The sequence below is a fragment of the Stegodyphus dumicola genome, chromosome 9 (assembly GCF_044657685.1).
Source record: "Stegodyphus dumicola isolate Sdum_Otavi_A_Nest chromosome 9, ASM4465768v1".
Taxonomy (NCBI): Eukaryota; Metazoa; Arthropoda; class Arachnida; order Araneae; family Eresidae; genus Stegodyphus; species Stegodyphus dumicola.
Genome location: NC_140776.1, coordinates 53,261,751 through 53,269,872, shown reverse-complemented (window position 1 = coordinate 53,269,872; position 8,122 = coordinate 53,261,751).

The window sequence follows — 8,122 nt, the reverse complement described above, 5'->3', positions numbered from 1 at the left end:
TAGACCTTTTAAATCGCAATTTTAATCTTTAATTTTTTGGATATAATTAAAAACGAATTCATTTTGAAGCAATTTAAAAAGTAAAGGCATTAAAATATAAGTCAGTATATTTTTAATGTTGCCGTGCAGCGTAAAAGCATCTCTACTTTCTCAAAGAAGTCTTGCTATTTTTCAGATTTCAAGGTTGACTTCTGTGCCTTGTTTTGCAGATTAACATGCTTTATTTGATTGCATAGAAGTCAACTTTTCGTAAAAAGGCCTTAATTATAGTATCATTATTGGTAAATTCAATGCTTAAACAGATTGGTGAAATGTTTGACCTTAACTACTGAATTCTGCTAATTATATGGGATATGTCCATAATTTAAATTTTCTCCTAGTAAATCGATCAGTTGGAACAAAATGTGAAATGAATTTATTAAAGAGTATGTCATTTGCTGTATTCATAAATTTCCAGCCATGCATATCATTTAATAATTATTTATTTTTAGGATAAAAAAAATAGTAGCAGATGGTCCTACCAATTTGAATAAATATGGAATTTAGTTTTTAATAGTTTTATTTATTTCATGTAATTTATGATATTAAAGTATAAAGGCTCGTGGATTTTCTAGTAAAGGCAAGTTTCCAATCAATAGCAGTTTTTAGTGGTTGAGCTATGTATCCAGCATTTTTTTACTATGAAGACTAATCATACTAAAAAAGTTTGAGCATTTTTTTCAAGTAAAAATTAGTATGTTATAGCTGTGCCAGTATCATTCTGCATAATGACAAAAGTTCATTAAATATGTTAGTGACATTTAAGTGTTGGTTTTGATTATCATGCAATACTGAAACTAAATTCAGAATTTCATTATTGACAAAAAAAAAAAAAAAATTAATTCTGGGTATGAATGTCTGAGCATGTGTGTAAATTTTAAGTCATAAGAAACGAAATTAATTTGTTAAATTCGTTTCTTTCATTTGATTAATTCGTTAAACTTGCTGTTGTCTGTGAAAAATTTTCCTATTGAACTTTACCTTTTATTTTAGTGGCACATGTGATAATAAATTTTTAACCCCCCAAAAATGAAAATTTCCAAGTGTGGCTATAGAGAGTATGCTCAAGTTCATAAAATAACTTAGTTTTTCTTTATCATCACCTTTCTGTTCGAGAAGCTTTTCTGCAGCATACATTGACCACCCCTTTTCTATTATAAGAATACAGTCAGAAGTCTTGAATCTGGACGTCCATAATCCGGAATGATCTATAATCTGGACCTCAAAGCTACAAACTTTCTGCGCATGCTCGTTTAATGTATAACGGACGGTATAAGCTAAGCTAAAATTATCTAATTCAATTAATGTTGCAGATTGCGTTGTTCCTTAATCTTCTAATTGGATCTGGCTTATTTTTTGCGGACTGTTGGAGCAATTTTATAAAAGTAAGCTTGAACTTTAGTTTATGTCAAAAAAAATTTCCGATTCTGGAGCTGCCAAAGGATCTACAAAGCGAAAGCATGATTTGATGTCCATCAAACAAAAAGTGGAATTGCTGCAAAAAATGTATAAAGGCATATCCTTTGTTTCTCTAACCTTTCCAAAATCTGTTTATCAATTTTACACTGCTCTGCGGGGGGAGGAACATCACAGCGCGCAATGAACTGGAAGTTGATCTGTCAGCACTATCCTTATATTCAGGGCAGATGTTTTTATTTTATTCGGGTTGTAATTCCTTGCTAAATGTAGTATTTCATCTCAATGTACTCCGTTTTTGATATGATTTAAATCAAATTTCTCGTCATTATATTACGGATACACATCAAATAGTTTTCTGGTTGCAATTTTCTAATTTCGACTATGCGTAATGTATTCTTTACGCATGCATGCGTTGAAAAAAATTTTTAATAAAGTAAACAAATAAATATCAAGTTTTTTTTTGTATATTTTGATATCCTTTAGATCATAATTGCTCTTTATTTCATAAATTATGTTTTCAAATTTTTAATTTTATGTTTTCTGCATGCCATCTTACCAGATTTAAATTGATGATCTGTAATCCGGAAGTCCCAACGAGTCCGGATTAAAGACTTTTGAGTGTAGTAATTTTAGAAATTTATCTGCATGTCTCCTGTGGACTTTCATTTAATAGATAACTAAAGCCAGTATGGAAATTAGAACATTTTTTATATTGAAGAATAATTCATTGCTGTCTACTCTCTTTTTTTAAATTTTTAGTCTTAACAAAGGAAAATGTTTCTCAGAAATAAATGGAATGTATTTAATTAAACTTAAATTAGGCAAATTCCATTCCCTCAATCTCTAATGATTTTCAAAATTTTTAAATTCTATTTCATTTGAATTGTACTTTTTCTTGTTACATTTTATTAAATTTCATTTGGTCAGAGTTGTCTTAATCTGTAGTCAATTCTAAATTTTTATATAAAGATTTAAAAAATGGAATTAGCCAAAGAATATAAGAATTAAATGTTAATATATTTTACAACAGAATTGAGTTTCAAATAGTTCAATAATCTAGTCCATGTAAATTTGAACTGAATTTTAATTTGATTTTTCTATTAATTCATTACATTTATTTAGGCACCTAGAATGTGAACATGGTAAATAAAATGGCAAGTACCCATTCCTCAATATATTTTGGTGGGAAAAAACTTCTGAAATTTATGTTCAGTTTGTAGTAATATTATTCAGTTAACTTCATATTTGTTTAGGAATTTCACAGGGTGGGTGATCTTCTGTGCAAGATACTGAGAAAATTTTGATATTCTTTATGCTAAGAATAATTTCAAGAATTAATAAATTTCAGTTTTTTTATATGATAGACTGATTATTCAAAGTAATATACACCAAGGTCACCTTGGATGATCAAGAGCTTGTATCATACATGCATATTAACTGTTATAGGATAGCTATGGACTTTGGTCCTTCAAATTGTTTTATTAATATATATACAGTATTCAAAGAACTACAAAAGGGTGGAATGTAGTGAATAAAACATTTTTGCTTCTGATAGAAGTGTACAACTGACTGAAAAATGTAACAGCCATCGTTAAAATTCAACATCATTTGAAAGATCTTTCTTAAGTATAGTACATATTTTTAAAAAATGAAACTGTATACAGTCAAAAGTCGTTAATTCAGACACCCATAATCCGGAATGATCTATAATCCGGACCTCAAAGCTTAAAACTTTCTGCGCACAGGCGTTTTAGGCGTGCGCGTAAGACCTTGACTACTGCGCATATGCGTGTGCGCAAGTGCAGAATACGTTTTCGCCTGCGCGCTTAATGTATAACGGAAGGTGTAGGCTAAAATTATCTAATTATCTATTTCAGTTAATGATTGTGTTGTTCCTTAATCTTCGAATTGGATCCCGCTTATTATTTTTTGCAGACTGTAAGAGCAATTTTATAAAAGTAAACTTGAACTTTCGATTATATCAAATAGAATTTCCGATGCTGGAACTTCCAAAGGATCTACAAAACGAAAGTATTTTCGATGTCCAACAAACAAAAAGTGGAATTGCTGCAAAAAATGGATAAAGACATGAAGAATGTGACAGAGAGGTTAGTGAAAACGAAAAAATTTCGATTGACAAGTTAGTCGGCATTCTCGGCACAGCAATTAACGGGACTTGAACAGCGGAACTTTGTAACTGAACAAGAAATTATGTCTGTTTATAGAATTAAAGAGAAAGTATTATCACATAAAACGAAGCAACTTAAACAACTTACATTGAAAGAAATGTTTAATAAAGTAAACAAATAAATATTAAACTTTTTTTTTTTTTTTTTTTTTTTTTTTTTTGTAAATTTTGATACCCTTTATAATAATTATCATAATTGTTCTTTATTTCATAAATTATGGTTTCATATTTTTAATTTTAGAATTTCTGCATGCCATCTTACGAGATTTAAACTGATGATCTATAATCTGGAATAATGTAACATATTAAAAGAAGATAAATTATGTATTGAAGTGAATTATGCATTCAGTATTTCAATAAATTTTCCATTTTATACATTCTTAAATCAATATAAGAATTATCAGTATTTTTAAAATCATTAGTGTAGCTGTTTTAGGAAAACTTTGGTTTAAATTCAGGCTTAGATGCTAAGAGTTCTGTTTTATGAAGCAAAAGTATCTAATATTTGTTTTGCAATTAAGTTGAGCTCAAATCATTAAATGTGAATGACATAATAGAAAAAAAAATCAGAGTTATTTTAATGACTGTGTTGATGATATGTTATCTCTTATCACAGGAAAATACTTCGTATTTTATTTCAAGAAAAAAAAACCAGCTGGGATGTTCTGTGGAGCAAGGTTTTTAAATTTTTAAATCCTGTTCCTAGAGCAGACTTGCTAGTTCTTAGTTGTAGGTAAAGTTCAAATGGTATTTTAAGAACCTGAGGCTTAAAAAAAGCGGGGAATAAATAAAGATTTATTTTTTATAGAAAAATTCATTTATATTTCAGTAGTAATTATTATATTGTGTGGCTATTCAATTTCTTCACTAAAACATTCTCCAGTACTTACATATTATCTCATCGACTGTGAAAGTTAGGGAGATGCTACCAAATTTCTGTTAGTTGTTCCTGTGAAACTCTGAAAACCTGACGCATCTTTATTTAACAAAAAATCAGTGTTCAACCTGCTTTGTAAAAAAGCTTTCATCAATTTCTATTAGTTTGTTTTGCCTTCCTGATTTTACTTGAAGCTCTGTTTAGAATGCTATGAGTGCAGACTTTCTGCAGGTAGTTTACTGTTTTGTTGAACATATTGTATAGATTACACTTTTTTATGTCAGATTTCATAACTTTGAAAGCAATCTGCTGCTTGCTGTTCTGTAGAAATGTTTCCTAATTAAATTTTTTTTTAGCTTAAAATCTTACTGCATACTGTCAGGGTCGAATTTATGTATAAGCTACACGAGCTATAGCTGAGAGCCCCCACTTTCTTGGGGGGGGCCAAAAATTAAGATATAGTATAAATAATATTAAAATATATTACAGTACAAAGTCCATTATCCGGAATGATCCATAATCCCGACCTCAAAGCCACAAACTTACGCATGCGCTTAAAGCCAGTAAAGCGTTTACCCACGCGCAACTTCCGATAGCAAAGAAAGTAACAAAGAACGTTATTGAAAATGAAAAAATTTCGATTGACAAGTTAGTATTCTCGACACAGCAATTACAGGACTTAAACAATGGAACTTTGTATCTGAACAAGAAGTTATGTCTGTTTATAGAATTATAGAGAAAGTATTAGCACAAAAAAATGAAGCAACTTAAACAACTTACATTGAAAGAAATGTTTACTATAAACAAATAAATATTAAGCTTTTTTTTTTTTTTTTTTTTTGTAAATTTTGATATGGATTAGATCATAATTGCTCTTTATTCCATAAATTACGGTTTCATATTTTTAATTGTATAATTTCTGCATGCCATCATACCAGATTTAAATTGATGATCTATAATCCGGAATAACCAAAGTCCCGATGAGTCCAGATTACGGATTTTGTACTGTGTAACAGACTTATAAAAAGCCCCATATCTCAAATAGCTTAGGACCTTATTAAGTCTAAATATGGTTCTGCATACTGTTAAGCACGAAGTTGGAAGCAAAATGGTTTGTATATTTCTCGCTGCTCCTGGAATGGGAAATTTACTTTTGTAGGGTTTTTTTTTTTTTTTTTTTTTTTTAAATTTTAAACAGCTTTCCTGTATTTTCTTGTTTCCCACCTACAACTCCTTACCAAAATGATTTTTCAAAATCCTGTTTTATATAAACGAGGTGGAACCAGTATTTAATAAGAAGTCTCAGGAATGACCACATCAATTTTTTTTTCTTCTACTTTCTAGTTACTTCCGTGGAAGAGCTTAGTAATGCGTGTCTTCCTTTCTGGCCACGTCATTGCTTTAAGCTAAATCTTACTACGTTCAGCCGTATTGTTACGTGCCTGTTTGTATTCACCAGTGAGGTTTAATTAAGGGCCAACTCTATTAGTTATTTCTGTACAGCTTTTTCTAGTTTTTAGTTAGTTAGCATTAGTTTCTTATTTTCTATCTTAAGTTAAAGCCCAAGTGGAGACTTCATGTAAGCCCAGGATTGGCCAACTGTAAATGGTCTCAAGTTAAATAAAAGGATATTTAAACCCTACTTTGGACTTGTCGCTCTAGACTTTTAGAAGTCAATGAATAGTCGCTACACAATTCTCAAGTATTCTAGATACCAAGGGCAACCAATTTTACTAGAATCTTGTATCATTTATAGTGGAAAATTATATAGATCAGTATATAACTATTATGAAAATTTGAAAGCATCTGCAAGAAAATTGGAATGCAAAATACATTCATGTTTTATCAGAATAACGATTCTAAACATGCAGCCCTAAATGTTCACATGTGGTTTTAACTGTCCAGAAGTTATCACAACTTCTTCCTTCATTTAGTCTTCAGACTTAAATCAAATTGAACATGTATTGAGTGAGTTGGAGAAAAGAATAAGTAAAGTAACATTTCTTCAAAAGTTCTATTTAAAGCTATTCTTGTGAAGGAATGGAACAACAGTTACTCAAAAAATATAGATAAATGCATGTGAAAAGTGTAACTTTAGCTAAAAGATATCTAACCATTATGAGTATTGAATGTCCCATTATTTTATTAATTTATTTTATTTTTTTATTGACTCTTTCTTCAAAGTATTCGAATACTTATATGAGTTCATTTTCAAAACATTTTGAATATCTTTTCTTAACCAAAAACGCTTAGACCTTTTTTTTTTTTTTTTTTTTTTCAAAATAAGGAACAATAGTACATGTGAAAGAAAAGACATTTTACTGATTATTATTAACTGATATTTGGAAATAAAATCAAAGAATGCAAGTGTTACAAAATTAATTTCATAGGTTTTATAATTTCATGAGTTAAAACTGATATTTTAAATTTAAAAATACAAAAACATGAATATTTGTCTTATTCAAAACATGTTTGTAAGTGCAAGTATATATGTCTAAATGGCTGGCAGTTACATAAGGCATAAGAACTTTTAAAGACATACGATATGTTAAACTTCATATCTTAAAATAATTTACATTAATGTCATAGTAGAAAGACAATTTGACTGCACTATATGTGATTTCTTTAGGGTAATTAAAGAAAATTACACCACATGTGCTCTTTCCCACCTTTCCATCTTATTTTGCAAATAAATTGAGCAGAACGTAATTTTTTTGGCCATATGATACCTTCGGTATGACATACCAGGCTCTATCTAGTAATGCTGAAGTGGCACTTGTAGTAGTTCATTCAGGAGAAGGAAAGATTGAGAAGATTGAAGGGGGAAAATTGATCGCAATCAGGCATACTGGTGGTCTTGGTACGTACGATGAGACAACAGTTCAGTGATTCTTAACACAAGTTGATTTTTATGTTATAATGTAACCTGCTTGTAAAACAAGATTTTTCTGAAACACAAAATAAATATAACAGCACAGAAGGGCTATTTAAGTCCCAGAAGTATGTTGATAAGTATGTTTTCATTCAATCTTAGCCATTTGGTTAGGTGAACGGATCAACAGATTATCATGGAGAGAGAGAAGGCTTTTAGAAGGACCGAGCAGTGGTGTTTAAATCATACTATAGAATTACATCCATCTAATCTTATGCTTATTATGCAAAAACTAGAGGAAGAATATTACTCACTTAGAGATGTTCCCAATCAGTCCGAGGAATAATTAGCTTATCTTAATGATCTCAAAAATCAAATCGCAGCACTAAGCCAGTACGTTATTGAACTCAAACTGAAGATGAACCCACTAATTACTCCCAGCAACTATGGAAACTCAATCTACCGAATCTCATCAATAAATCTACTCAATCAATAAATCTACCGAATCTCATCAATAAATCTACCGAATCTACTAACGCTAAAATTAAGCGTAAGAAAAACATAACAGATAAAGAAGGTTTTACTACACCTCGCATAACACATAAACGCACTCTTTCAAACGCAGAGATTAATGAACCAGCACAGAAAAACAAATTCCAGGAATTAAATCTCGAAGACAATATGTATTCTACTAACGAGCAGGGTGATTTTATAGCCCCAACAAAAA